Source organism: Mastomys coucha, unplaced genomic scaffold (genome assembly GCF_008632895.1).
Source record: "Mastomys coucha isolate ucsf_1 unplaced genomic scaffold, UCSF_Mcou_1 pScaffold20, whole genome shotgun sequence".
Taxonomy (NCBI): domain Eukaryota; kingdom Metazoa; phylum Chordata; class Mammalia; order Rodentia; family Muridae; genus Mastomys; species Mastomys coucha.
In genome coordinates this window covers 115731365-115746846 of record NW_022196903.1, presented here as the reverse complement: position 1 = coordinate 115746846, position 15482 = coordinate 115731365, and the positions used below count along the sequence as shown (strand labels likewise).

The following is a 15482-nucleotide window of genomic DNA, read 5'->3' as shown; positions in this document are numbered from 1 at the left end:
GGGATAATAAAGAAACAGGAAAATTATAGTTAGCCATTTTTCTAAAGTAAGCAGTGCTCCAAGAAGTCCCACCAGTCAGTCTCAGTCCTGGTCATGCAGCCACTGGGGCAGGTGCCGCTCAGCAGCACCGTGGGGGCCATACTCCCATGCACACTGCAAGTAGGAAGGTGCTCGTCTTGAAGTCTCAAATTAAGGTAAACAATCGGAACCAAACATTCTGGAAGAACTCAGAGTGGGAGTTGACCTTTTCATGACTTTTGTATAGTCTGCCTCACTACTGTGACAAAATGTGTCAAATTTGTAATTGTGCCAAAATTACTTCAGAGTAATTGTGAATTACTGTAAATTTTTTGTACACTGTTAAAATTGTAATTGTTAATTGTATTTTAATGATTCTGATTTTGTTTTTATGTTACTTATGATGAGAATTGGACTCATAGATCCATGCATTATGAACTATGCCACTTAAACTTTCTAACTGAGTAAATTTTTTTGATACTTTGTTCATTTCTGCTGGCTTTTCTCCAATGAACTTTGAAATCTTTCTCTATGCTATCAATAAGAAACTACTTGGAATGTTAGAAAAAAATCCAACAAGAGACTTCATGAAGCACTTTATCAGACTTTAAGCCAAGCACTGGAGGCACTGGCAAAGGTCCCTGAGCATCAGTCATCTCACTCAAGAAGGAGAAGAGCGGAAACACAAATGCTCTTCACTCAGTGAGCCCCAGTGTGGGCTGGGGGTTAGAGACACTGTGCAATCACACCTTGTGTTATATCTTTCTCCTGGTCCGCTGTGTTTGAGAAGGTTTGTGGGCTATTTGGCTGGTGAGACACGATCCCCTCCTAAGAACATGTAGGTGCTCAGACAGGTAACCTCTGCTGATGTTTGTTTGTCTGTTTGTTGGCTTTTATTTAAAATTTACTTTTCTCGTGCTAGGATTTTTTTTTTTAATGTAATATATTGCAGGATTTATAACCAGGTTCACTGCTTTCTTTTGTTTCTTAAAAGAAAAGAAAAGAAAAGTTTCACTTAATATAATGTAGGCGCCTTGAAATGTTTTAGTGATGGACAGAAGTCTGCTGTTGGAATCATCTCCTCTTCCAGATTAGATTGGAAATGTTTTCATTTTGTTTTGGGGTTCCTGTGATATTTTATTTCCTTTATCCCAGTGCACTTTGCCATGCCTTTTGGGGTGGCTGCCTAACTCTAGGGAAAATTTTTTTTCTGTGTTAACAAAAGTTTGGTTCTTAATTTCCTGAATGTTTACATTTTAAAAATTGTTTTTCAAGAAATATTCTAATATTTTGCACTGTTACTGTTCTTTGCCAGCCTTTTCAGGAGCCAAAATATACAAATACAAACAAACAAAAAATACTCAGAGAAAATACTTTCCTCCTTCCCCCTTCCTGCTGATGAGTGAGACGGTTTGAGAGCTTTGGGGTCAGTGCCCTTCTAAACTTCCCCTCCCCCAGTAACGCAGCTGCGCAGTGCGTGCTCAGTGCAGTGGCTCGGACCGTGCCCAGCCCAGCCCAGCCTGCTGGCAGGTAATTGCTTTCTCCTTAATTTTTATCAGAAGGCTAACATTTTACTTTTTAAAAAAGTTTTCTTTCTGTAACACTTTAAAAAGCAAGCATCAGTTTATCATAACTTGATTTTTCACAAATGCATAAATATGGTAGCAAGTAACGTAAAGAGTTTTTGGGATAAAGGTTGAGTCGACTGGGAAGAACTCAGGACGTGGGGTTTTGTTTAGCCATCTAGAGTCTCCATTCCTTGCATATATGTCTATAATGAAGTTTTCCGAGTGTGACTTTTGGCTTTGTTTTGTTGTGGGTTTGTTTGTTTCTTCCACTGTGCTACTCTGGCTTAAGCTTTTTCAGGGCTTGGTGTTCCGAATACACAGTGAGCTCACAGTTTAAAGACATCAATTAGGAGTTGACAGGTATGGAAAACTAGAGGTGTGTAAAGGTAAATTAGGTTTTAGGTTATATATATGGTTTTAAAATACTCTGTAGTGCTTATTTGGCCATAGAGAAGTGCAAGGGGCTTGTGAAGCACAATAGAAAGCACTCGTCGTTTTAGAGTTAATGTATACAGAAATAATAGCTGTAGCCTGCTACCCTAGTCCTACAGAGAGAGTGTGAATGGTTAGCGTCTAAAGCATACACATTGTAGGTTTGCATATGTAAAGGAATGCTTCTGAAGCACAACATTGTTACCCAGATTAGTTAGCCAGGTCATCCAGCAGTGTTAGTGGCAGAGTAGAAGTATAGTTGTACAACTTGATAGTCTTTCATTACTTATCTCTTCCATTTCTGTCTATCCCTGTCTACTCATTGTTTCCTCCTTTCCTGTCCTTTCTAAGGTTTTCACTCTGAAAGCCAGTCCTTGTATTTTACATTTGGGGCAGTAATTTCCTTATAATAGAGGATTTAAGAGACAATAGCCATTAGTCAGCACCTTTTTATCTGCTATCCTATAATGTTCTACACAAAGAGTGTACACATTCAGAAACCACTAGTTAGTGAATAAGCAACCCTAGCCCTTGGTGCTCTCTACACCCAAATAGAGGCGTGTAATTATCATTAGCCTATTCTGTGCTTCAGCTGACACATGAGATAGGGGCATCCTCTAGCATCTTAAGGTAATTATCTGCTGAACTGAACTGAAATTTACTCATCCAGGAATCCCAGCTGCACTCTGCAGGGATGTGTGATGTGTTCTGAGAAGGAGTCCTTCAGGAGACTCTTGTTCTCTGGATGAGAATGGCCACCATTACAGTGTTTGCATAGTATTGGGTGTGCAGAGTTTATTTAAACAACCTCCATTCTGCTGCCCCATTAAATACTGCTGACTTGTAAGGAATCTTGCTTTAGATTTTATTGTACTCAAAGTTACTAGGTGGACCTTATATAGTATGTTTACCTGGCTGCTATTTGGGGTTTGGGGAACATGGGGGGTGGGGTGAACTGTTGTTGTTTTAGGTTTCAGTCAGACAGACATCCCTGCGCCTCAGTTCCCAGAAGCACAGCAGGCCTCTAGGAGCATCCGTGGGAAAGGCGCAGTCCTGGCATCACCAACTTCTCCTGCTCAGGCTCATCCCATATGCAGAGGTCAAAAGGGTGGGGCTTGAGATGGGGGAAGGAACGAGAACATAGAAGCTATGGCATTGCAGTGCTGCTGTTGACCAGCTTTTGGTGCTTCTGTCAGTGTGTGTTTGCTTGTTTTAAGTTGGCAAGTCTGTACATACATTTATTTGGGAGGGTGGAAAAATAAGCATTATTACTGCTAGTCAGTCTTGGGAATAGCTCCTCAGTGTGTAATGTCAGATTTCAAATGTATACTCCAGTGACAAAGAATGGGAATTGAAGTGAGTATTAGATTTTTAAAGGCAGAAGACAGCATCCTGTGTTAACTCTCAGCTCTCTTAGAACCACGTTTGTCATTCTTTTCCCTACCCCGAGTTTTGCTGTGTTTGTAAATAGTTTAAGGCAAATACATTCATGGTCAGTCCTTTCTAAGGGACTTACTGAATATTAACTCTTTTGCAAAAAAATACCCAATGCTTATCTGGGCATACAAATGCTACCCTATTTTAAATGTAGGTGGCGTATGTGTTCGTGCTTTAATGTATTCAGAGCCATTGGTCAATAAGCAGTCCAGAACATTGAAATCTCAAGCAGGTAAAGCACCTAACACCCTTAGTTTCTAGAATTACTTTAAATCCTTTATATTGTGTGTTCTTCAGATAGTCTCTGAATTTGAAATTTGTAGGAGTTGTAGACTACCTAGATAAATTTTCCATCATATATTTATCAATAGTTCCTAGGAATACATAAGGAAGGAAACAGCAGAACAGACCGGCTCTGAGGTGATGACTGCGGAGTGGACAATCGTTCCTCTTCCTTTCTTTCCATTTTTAGTTTTCCTAGCTTAGCATGAACACTGACCATATGTTACTTGATTTTCTGTGATTGGGTTTTGCTGATTATTGAGGTGGGATGGGCAAGATATGAAAATGCTGATTCACATGTGAAAATATGTAATGCTAAAGCTTTTGTTTAAGTTGAACAATAAGCAAGGCCTTTTTCTATATACCCTTCTGCTGCAGCAGAGAGATAAACTGGTAGGTGGCAGCAGAGAAAGGAATTCTCCAGACTGATGGCTGTTGACATTAAACCTACATAGGAGAAGAGAGCATGTGACGGACCAAGTGGAGCGAGGGGCAGCAGAGATGAGAGCCTCTGTACTGAATGGTAAGGTGTTTCCAACCCAGAGGGAATATTTGACTGCTGTGTAAGTTGTATTGTCGCATCCTGCGGTGGTATGAAAACTTGGATGACTGTCATTTTCTGCTTTAGGTTGAGTCTGCCCTTACTGGTGCATTATTTAACTATTTTATGAAATTAAGACCCTCCCGTTTAGTAGGAATGCTGGCGGGGAAGCTAAAGAATGTAATGTAAAGTTACACAGCAATAAGACTTAGTCTTCTGGCTGCCTCAGTGTTCTTGACAGCACGCCCTCACCAGTTTAGCTCCCTGCGCATGATTTTATTATCACTTCAAAATCAGTCTGTGTGTGTGTGTCTCTCTCCACTCCTCCTCCCTCCCCGTTTCTCTCCCTTTGATTGTCCCCATTGTCTGAAGATTTTTACTTACTTAGTGTTGCCCTGCTCCTCGTCCTTGTGTAGTTGTTTTGTGATAGATCTCTACAGAACCTGGCTAGCTGTCCTGGAACTCACTGTGTACACTAGGCTGGCCTTGATCTCACAGAGTCTGTCTCTGCCATCAACCTGCCTCTGCCTCCAGAGTTCTTTAATTAAAGGCATACAGGCTTTTATTTGTTTTTCTGGTTTTTTTTAAAGTTTACTTTTACAGTCTAGTCATTACCCTTCTCTCAGTCCCCCCTCATACAGTACTTCATCCCATCTCCCCTTCCCCCTGTCTCCCAGAGGATGTTTCTCCTACCCCTGCCAGGTCTCCCCATTCCCTGGGGCCTCAAGTCTCTCCCACTTAGGCCAGACCAGGCAGTCCTCTGCTCTATATGTGTTGGGGGCCTCAGACCAGCTAGTGTATGCTGCCTGGTTGGTGGCTCAGTGTCTGAGATATCCCACGGGTCCTGGTGAGTTGAAACTACTGGTTTTCCTATGGGGTCACCCTTCTCCTCAGCTTCTTCCAGCCTTTCCCAAATTCAACCATAGAGGTTGAACTATGGTCCCCAATTTCTGTCCATTGGTTGTGTGTAAGTGTGTGCCTGAGTCTATCTCAGTCAGCTGCTTGTTGGGTCTCTCAGAGGGCAGCCATGCTAGGCTGCTGTCTGTAAGCATACCATTCCATCAGTAATAGTGTCAGGCCTTGGGGCCCCTCCTTGAGATGGATCCCAGTTTGGGCCAGTCACTGGACCTCCTTTCCCTCTGTCTCTTCTCCATTTTTGTACCTGGCAGTTCTTTTAGACAGGAACAATTCTAGGTCAGTGTTATTGACTGTGGGATGGCAACCCCATCCCTCCACTTGATGCCCTGTCTTTCTGCTGGAGGTGGACTCTATGAGTTCCCTCTTCTCACTTTGGGCATTTCATCTAAGGTTCTTCCCTTTGAGTCCTGAGAGTCTCTCACCTCCCAGGTCTCTAGTACTTTGTAGAGGGTCCCCCCTACCTCCCACCTCTACCCCTCAAGGTTGCATATTTCCATTCATCTGGCCCTCAGTGCTTCTCTCCTGTCTCCCCCTACCTCCTACCTGATCATGTTCCCCCTTTTCCTCCCTCACCCCTCTCCTACCCAGATCCCTCCCTCCCTCCCTCCCTCTGTCTCCAGTGATTATTTCCTTCTCCCAAGTAGGATTGAGATATCTTCACTTGGGCTCTTGTTAATATTCTTGAGTTCTGTGGATTGTATCCTAGGTCTTCTGTACTCTTTTGGCTAATATCCACTTACAAGTGAGTACATACCATGCATGTCCTTTTGGGTCTGGGTTACCTCACTCAGGATATTTTCTAGTTCCATCCATTTGTCTACAAAACTCATTCTTAATAGCTGAATAGTATTCCATTGTGTAAATCACCACATTTTCTGTATCTATTCTTCACTGGATGGACATCTGTGTTCCCAGCTTCTGGCTGTCACAGATAAGGCTCCTGTGAACACAGTGGAGCACGTGCCCCTATGTGGTATGGTAGAGCACCTTTTGAGTATATGCACAGGAGTGGTAAAGCTGGGTCTTTAGGTGGATCTATTTCTAATTTTCTGAGGAACCACCAGATTGATTTCCAGAGTGGTTGTACCAGTTTGCAATCCCACAAGCAATGGAGGAATGGTCATCTTTTTCCACATCTTCGCCAACATGTGCTGTCACCTGAGTTTTTGATCCTAGCCATTTTGATTGGTAGAGTCTCATGGTCATTTTAATTTGTTTCCCTGATGATGTTTTGTTTTGCATCAGTGTCTTACAGCCCAGGCTGTCCTCAGACTCCTGATCCTTTGGTTTCTACCAAAGAGTACAGATTTGCACACTGAACAGCACAGCTAAATGGGAAACGCCATTGACCAAGCAGGAGTGTTTCTCAGAAACATATTTGTTAGCTGTGACATGGAAGTAACTATTTTCAAATATCCATGGATAGAAATAGGATATCCAGAGATAGGTGATTGTTAATGGCTCCTACTAATCTCTGTAATAGGTTGAGTTATTAGTCCACAGATACTTCTTATAGACCTTTACATTATCAAATGTAGTCTTGAATTCAAGCTCATTATTCAGGTTTGCGCTTCAGCACTTCTCTGAACTTTAGCTTCCTCGCCAGGACCCATGGCGGGAGGAGAGAAGCAGCTTCTGAGCGAGTTGCCTTTGTGCTTGCATAACCAACACAATAATTTAAATAAATTAGGAAAAGATTTCCCAGTTTATAGAGCCAGAGCTATAACACTGGTTTTCTTCTATTTTAAAATGTTGTTTACATTTTACGTTATGCATTCTTTAACATCTATAGTTACCAGACACATACCCTGCAATGGGAGCTGTACTTAACAGTATAAGCCTGGGGTCTTTTCAGAAAGCTTGCCTAGATAATCTGTAGGTGACCATCTTTGTGCACTTACACGTGTGTTTACTGCTTATATGCCCTCTACCTGTTTACTTGTATGTTTGTTGTTTACATGTACTTTGACTTGGCTCAACATTTAAAAGTACTTCCTGTTCTTTCCAAACCCATGTCAGGTAGCTCCCGAGCTCCTGTAACCCTGGCTCCAGAGATTGAACTTCTGGCATTCACCAGCACTTACACTCATGCACACCCACCCACCCACCCGCATATGCATAATTAAAAGCAAAAATCTTCTGAGTAAGGAAAGATGCAAAGATGCCTTTGTGCTCTCTAAAATATCTGTTGAAAAGAGCACATTCACACCATGAAGCCCGCCTCTGTGGTGCACATTCCTTTCCTGTTTGAAAAAATGAAGGGTTCACAGCCATGGACCCTTCTGAAGGTCTCTTTTCCTTGTAGATTTTAAAACTAAGAGGGACAGGTAGAGTCAGCAGGATGAATAATAGTAACACGGTAGTGGGACACCTGCTTGTCCGAATGTCCTAGTGTTGAAAAATACTCTACTGCCTTAACAGTTATGTCCCAATATAGAAATGTTAAAAGACTCTAATGCTGAAAAAGATGACCAACTTAAATATTAATCTGAAATAAAATTTATTGTGCATGTGATTATTGAAAATTTAACCTAGAGGACATGAGTACGAGAATTAAAGTTTTTAAAGTATATTGTTTTGGGTCTTATACAGTAATTTTATTATATAAGAATTTTCATTTTTGCTTCCTTTTGAAACAATACATTTATTTACAATAGCATTCTTAACAAACATACTATAATGCAACCCGTGATTCTAGTTTTAAAAAATTGTGACCATTAAATTTCTTTGATAACTAAGGTTAAGCCAAGTCAAAGAATGGTAACATATGGTATTGCTTGTTGGCTTTTTGTCCTTTTCTCTCTTTTCTGTTTTCCCCATTAATGAATTTTGGTTTTCCCCCAGGTTCTCTCAAAGTAGCCAGTGATCCTTCTGGATGAAGACAGATCTGCGTCACTTTTTAGAGTGGAAGAAGAATGCAAAACAAGAAAGAATTAGTTCTTTATATCTTATTGCATTCAGTGTGGGTTTTCTTTTTCTTTTTCTAAATTAAAAAACACTGAATGGAAATGAAGTTGATGGAGTGTGATTTGTTCTTTTGCAGCCGTCGTTTGTACCCACTCCATCTTATGTGTCAGTCACTTTAGTCCAGGATTCTAGACTCAGCTGGATTTCCTTCCATTCTTTCCCACGAGCAGTGAAGTGAGCACTCCTTTGGCATGTAGGCAGGCACTTCACTGAGTACTCGTGCTAATCTCTGAAGAATACTCTTGAGAAAGAACACACCTGTCTCCATAATATAGAGTATTTGTTAGATTAATATAAAGGATTACCTATGATACACAGTATCACCCATTGTTGAGTTTAATACTGTCAATCTTACGCATTTAGCTATTGATAACTTATTTAAAACTTGAATTATTTAAATCACTTGCTGAAAACTCAACATGGGGTCTTGCCCATATTGGCAAGCAATGTATTCCTAAGATTGGTGTTTCTATTTAAATTCTTAGATCTTGTGCTTAGATGGGACATTGTGCTGTATATGCTTATGACATTTTTTTCTAGTCTCAAATTCTTTTCCACATTTTGTTAGCTGGGTTGTTTTTAAAGAAACCTCATTTTAAGTTAGGCACAGTGGACCATTCCTTTAATCCTTAGGAGGCAGGCGCAGACAGATCTCTGAGAAATCCTGTCTCAAAGGGAAGAAAAGGGTGAAACCAATTAACATTGGAACAAGGTTTGGAAAGTGCATGATAGAAGCATGTTCATTGTTGTGGAAAAACAACAGAATAGAGAGAGACACTGTACTTCCTAGTTTCCTCATTGCTGTGACTGCACACCCAACCAAAGCAGCTCTTCACAGCATGGAGGGGAGAGCTGCTCACAGCACATCCTCAGCACATCCTCATCAGGAAGCAGAGATGAGTGTTGGTCTACTTGCTTGTTTTAAGTTCAGGACCCATGGAATGGTGCTGCCCTTACTTGGTATCTGGGGGGAAGAGTGAGGGTAAGGGGGGCTCCCTACTTCAGTTAACCCAGTCTGGCAGATCTCTCACAGGTGTGCCCAGAGGTTTAACTGTCACGCTTACTAGCGATACAGATAGTGTACCCCTCAGGTGACGGGCCCTTATCGGTCCAATGAGAAATATCCCAGAGCCAGCAATAGCATGGCACTGGTTTTCTGAGGGAAAGTGCAAACATTTTGGGTCCTGTTTTGTAGAAAACATCTGTTGAAGAGTGAGCAGATTGAATGTCTTATAGAATGACCTACAAAAGTCTGGTGATAGCACAGTCTAAAAGGAGTAAGAGTTGATATCATGACGTTAGTCCAAGTGATCCTGTAAATAGAAGAAAGCCACCCTTTATATAAGATGCCCAAGTATAAGCAAAAAGTACCAAGATATCAAATCTAAACATTCAGTAAATGTCAACTCTATTATAAACACATGACCTTTGACAGATTCAGTTGCATTTGTTTGCTTTTGGTTTTGGTAGTTCCCTATAGTCAGCTCCTCCAGTAAGCAGCCACAGCCGTCTCAGCCTTGCGTATGAAATACATACATAGTGTAGAAGACCTAAGAAGCTATCAAAAACTGAACAGTCAAGAAATAGGGTTTTGAGGAAAAAATACAAAGGAAAGGGAAAAGATAGAGCAGCGGACAGGAATGATTTTGGGGTGCAGAGAGAACAGACTTCCTCTGTGTGCCAGCCTGCCAGCCTGAGCAGGCTACCCATTAGGATGCTCTAGTACTGCTTGGGTAGAAATGACCTGACTGGCGTGCCTTAGGAAGCCTGATTTGGCTGCTGCAGCCAGTCAGGACATACACCCATGTCAACCATGGTTCACCCCTTAGTACTACACAGACACATTTCACACACTTTGGGAACCCCTTCGTGGTTTCATAATCCTCTGAAATTCCCCGTGCCATTACCACTGATGCTTTTCACCTTCTCAGGATTTGCTGCATACAGTCCAATTTGCAAAGCCATCTGCATCTCGCTTAGAACCTCCTGCGACGACTCCTTGGTTTTGGCCCTTTCTCAGACTTAGCCGTGACTCCTAATCGTTGAGTACAAGGAAAGGTTGAAGCAATGTTCCTGGGCCCTCTGTACCTGGAGTGGTCACCAAGTTGTTTCTTAACAGCACACGATGAAAAGGTGTCGTCATATTTCCCAGTACACCCTTAACCACCGGCTTCCTAAAACATTAGAACAATGGCAGAATCCTACATCCTTGTAGATTTTACATCTACCCAAGAATACGTCGTAGCAGGGTTTCATTGTGGTAGCTACATTATGCTCATTCTACCCAGTTAGCACATCACAGATGAAATGGTTTTGTAGTACATTATCCAAGCAGCTTAATTACGTCCCAAGAACTACAGTGGATGCCTGAAACAGCAGGTAGTACTAATTACTGTGTATATTCTGGCCTTTGTTGTGTATAACCGGATGCCTCCCAGTACCAGAGTTAACTTGTCTTTCTGTGCCTTGTGTCATGACACCTCCCTGCACATTCATTCTTGTGCTCTGGGCCATTCTCAAGTGAAGTAAAGGTTACTGAGACTCGAACAGGTGGTACACAGTGTGGGTATGCAGGACAGAGGGACAGCTCAGCCCTAGTCTAGGTTGGACACCAGAACAGCACAAGATTCTGTCTTGCTACACACAAAGGTGTGCTAATTAAACCTTGGGAAGTAGGTCTGGAGTGGAGTTCTGTGGTAGAGCACACACCTATCTTGTACAAGGACCTTAACATTCTAAAAAATAAAAAATAGAACTTAGGAACTGCTGACTCTTAGAATATTCCATTTCATATCTTCAGACCACAGTTGATTGTGATTAACTAAAACTGTAGATGGTTGAGGGGTATTATGTGGGACTTACTTGAATATCAAAAGATTAAACCCTCCCCAGAGCAAAACTAAATGTCTGTTCCCCAGGGATGGGGACATTTCTGTTTCTCTTTTTTGATAGAAGAAAAGATAACCCACATTTACTAAATCAGAGATTATGTGTATTGTATAACTGAGTATTACTTGGTCTGCTCAGTATTGCCTGGTCTGATGTCTGACATCAACAAATTCTTTGGATCTGAAGTGGATCCCAAAAGTGGCAGCTGGAAGCCAGCTAGCCAACTACATTTCTTTATTACTTCTTTTTGAGACAGGGTCTCATTGTTTATGTCTGGCTGGTTTGGAACTGGCTCCACACACCAGGCTGACCTCAAACTCACAGAGCTCTGCCTCCAGACTGCTGGGGTTAAAGGTGTGCACCAATGTGCCTGACATTTTCTTTTTTTAGTCAAGATTTTAAAAATAAACGGTTGGAAAACCTGACTCAGTGGTTAAGAGCCTTTGCAGAGGACCTGAGTTCTCTTTCCAGCAGATATTAGGTAGCTTACAATCACCTGGCACTCCCAACTCCATAGAATCAGATGACACACACTTCTGGCTTCACAGGTACTGTATAACAGATGCACGAACACATGCACACATTTTAAAATTTTAGTTATGTGTTTAACTTAGTCTTACAAGAACATGAGATTTCTGTGGGCTTTTTGTGCATGTAACAATTGTGTCAGCTATATGCATGTGCTGTGTAGCAGATTTCTAAAACGTATCCTGTGAAACTAAAATGTATATCTACTCATTGCTTGTCAGTTCATTTACCATTGCCCCAGCCTCGGCCACCTCACTCTGCTCTTATCTTTTTTCAGGTCCTAGCATTTCATTGTGTGTGTGTGTGTGTGTGTGTGTGTGTGTGTGTGTGTGTGTGTGTGTGTGTTTATTTCGATTCAGGGTCTATATAGCTCTGGCTTGCCTGGAACTCCCTTGTAGTTCAGGCTGGCTTCTAACTCTCAGATCTGCCTGGTTCTTGAATGTGGAGATTAAAAGCTTGCACCACCATGATAGCCCAGCAAGCATTTCCTTTTTTAAAAGCTTAATTATAAAAAAAGGCTGGGCGGTGGTGGCGCACGCCTTTGATCCCAGCACTTGGGAGGCAGAGGCAGGTGGATTTCTAAGTTGGAGGCCAGAGAAACCCTGTCTCGAAAAACCAAAAAAAAAAAATAAATAAAAAAAAAAAAAAAAAAAAAAGCTTAATTATATCCTCACCAGCCAGAAGCAGGCAGATCTTTGAGTTTCAGGATAGCCTGGTCTACAGAGTGAGTTCTTTGCCATTTCTGGGTCATTTAGTACTTGTATTTTTAATATGAGAGTTAGGGAGGGGACTCTACACTGTTGCTCCACCTTCTCAATGAGTTTTATTAAAGGAAGTTGTCATGGGTATTTATGGTAGAGAAAGTTTTCAGTAGGAGAAAATATATTAAGGCCAAATTGCTGCTACTTGCCTCCTGTTGGCCGTACTCTAGAGCAGTGGTTCTCAACCTATGGACTGCAACCTCTTTGAGAGTGGGCATTTATTTAAAGAGGTCATTTAAGGCCATCAGAAAACAGATATTGATTCCTAACAGCAATATTACAGTTATGAAGTAGCAACAAAAATAATTTTATGGTTGGTGTGGGTAACCACTACAAGAGGTACTATATTATAGGAAGGTTGAGAACCACTGATCTAGAGGAAATCACTTTTGGCATTTTCTTTTATATTTTTGGCATATTTATATTTATCTTTTTCTCTCTTGTGAAGACAGTAGCTCTTGCATCTCAGACTGGTCTTGACCTCACGATATAGCAGAGGGTGGCTTTGAACTCTTGGTAAAACTGGTTCCATGTCTCAAGTATTAGAATGACATGTATGGCTCACTTATAACTATTTCTTGTTTGTGAGGTAGTTTTTGAGGCAGGATCTAATGTAGCCGAGGATGCACTTGAACATAACTTACTGCCTCTTGTCTCCTAAGAGCTGGGATTGCAGGTGTGCCCTCCACACCTGTGTGTAGTACTTCTTAACCCAATTGGATCATAACAGAAGCCATGTTCTGTAGCTTGTACCCTGATACTTGTCATACAAGCAAACATACTGCTCTCTCAACATTTTATTTAATTTTATTTTTAATTTGTTAATTTTAATTTGTTAAAAGATTTATTTGTTTTATGTATGTGAGTATGCTGTAGCTGTCTTCGGATACACCAGAAGAGGGCTCACCATTAAAGATGGTTGTGAGCCACCATGTGGTTGCTGGGAATTGAACTCAGGACCTCTGGAACAGCAGTCAGTGCTCTTAACTGCTGAGCCCTCTCTCCAGCCCTCTCTCAACATTTAAAATAGCATTTGATAGTCCATATTTGCTTCTATGATAACTTACCTTGGTGTAGCTACATAGATAGCATACTGGTTCTGTTTTAAGAAATCTCCCTTTTTGTTACATCTTGTTATTTTTAGATGCATTCAAAGAATTCTGATAACAAGAAAGGACATTTATTTTATTTAGCATCTTTAATTAGGGTGACCAATTGAAAATTATTTGAACATATTACCATTCCTGGAAAAGTAAGTAATCCTTGGGGTTGGGAATCTATATACTTGGATTTGAAAACTAGCACCTGGCCAGGCAGCGATGGCTCATGTCTTTAATTCTAGTCTTCAGGAGGCAGAGGCAGGTGGATCCCTAAGAGTTCGAAGTCAGCCTGGTCTACAGTATGAGTTCCAAGACAGCCAAGGCTACACACAAGAAAAAAATACCACTTGGAAAACTGTGGAGAGTAACAGGAATCGTATTATAGTTGGGTCTCAAGGGATCTTCAAAATGTGGTCATAATTATCAGAATCAATAGAAAAAACATGAGTTTTTTTTTTTAAAAAAAAAAAGATTGCTTTTCTCTACCAACATTGTCAGGAATTCTCCTGGGACCTGGCCTAAGACAGCTGGAGGATAATGGACGTGACAGGAGTAAGGAACTGCCAGGTCCAATTAACATCTGGGGCCTGTAAAGTACCAACATAAGGAGCAAAGCCATTTGCACTTGTTTAATAAAGTCAGTTGAATATTTGAACACACACTTGGGAAATATAATCAAACCTCGTGTTTAGTTAACGAGGATATGAGATCATAAGGAGAAGCCTGAAGGGAAGAGAGGCTGCCAAGAATTCAGTACAGCTCAGTTCCAAAGCCGTGTTCTATAGTCTTAAATACTTTCACTGTATTCCCCTATTGCATTCCTAAATCTTCAAGATACTCCATTTAAATGAAAACACAACGCTAATATTAGCTAGTCTATAATATAGCAACATGTGTTTGTGTTAAATATTTGTTGGCCACAAGGAACAGATTCAGTTTATGCTTTAGCCTTAGGGGTCACCACAATTCTAGACCGCTTCCTATATGGAGAGCTAAATAATGGCTCTCGGTCTGATTGAGCCATATAAATATATAGTATAAATACATCATTCTCAGAATACATCTATGCACGTTTCCTAGCTTGAGCTCATAATTGAAGCCAGTAAAAGCAATCAGTTGTCTCTCTGCACTTGAGTCTTTAATATCTGACCTAATTATTTGACAGACATAGTAAGCAAATTTCAGTTAGAGTTAAATCTAAATTTCAGCTTTGTAGCTGAGCATGGTGGGGCACACCTTCAATGCCATCATTCCAGAGGCAGAGGCAGGCAGATCTCTGAGTTCAAAGCCAGTCTGATCTCCAATAGTAAGAGCTTGGACAGTCAGTGTGCTACACAGTGTGAACCTGTCTGAAAAATAAATAAGAATGCCCACACCCATATAAGGTAATAAAACCAAATGCACTTTGCAGGAAAAAAATGGATCTGGTTACATGATAACTGACATACAAAGGGTTAGCAAAAGTTAGAAAGTTTGGTATACCTTTATAGAAGATCAATGGGAAACTCACTGTATTTTGGAGTTAAAGGGACATAGATTTGAAGAAAGAAAATAAGAGAAGTGCAATTTTGCAGAGGCAATGACACAAAAATTCTGTTTGGATCATGCTAATGATTAGGTACCAATATGCCCTTCCACCTCTTCCTCTATTAAATTTTTATTACAAGAAATAAGTTATCCTTATTTCATCTGGTGTTTTGACTACATGTGTCTGAAAAGTTCATGTGTGCAGTGTTTGAGGAGGTCAGAAGAGGGTATCAGATCTCCTGGAACCGGAATAACAGATGGTTCTGTGCAGCCATTTGGGTGCTGGGAGAGATCAAGAACATTACCTACTCTCTTGGTGGTAGTGAGGCACACTAGTCCCAGTTCTTGGGAGGCAGAGGCAGGTGGGTCTCCAAGTTCAGCCTGTCCTGGTCTATCGAGTAAGTTCTTGAAAACAAAAACAAAAACAAGCCGGTTGGTGGTAGCACCACGCCTTTAATCCCAGCACTTGGGAGGCAGAGGCAGGCGGATTTCTGAGTTTGAGGTCAGCCTGGTC

General features: G+C 41.1%; 1 long non-coding RNA gene across 2 annotated transcripts; it reads left to right on the top strand.

Annotated features, from left to right (window-relative positions):
• Nucleotides 1–1556: 1556 nt before the first annotated feature.
• Nucleotides 1557–8209, top strand: LOC116099540. 2 transcript variants are annotated; one of them, XR_004122295.1, is made up of 3 exons: nt 1557–3687; nt 4116–4260; nt 8041–8209. It is a non-coding gene; the product is annotated as an uncharacterized LOC116099540 (long non-coding RNA). The 2 variants fall into 2 exon arrangements; XR_004122294.1 differs by lacking the exon at nt 1557–3687 and having other exon boundaries at nt 3694–4260.
• Nucleotides 8210–15482: the final 7273 nt, after the last annotated feature.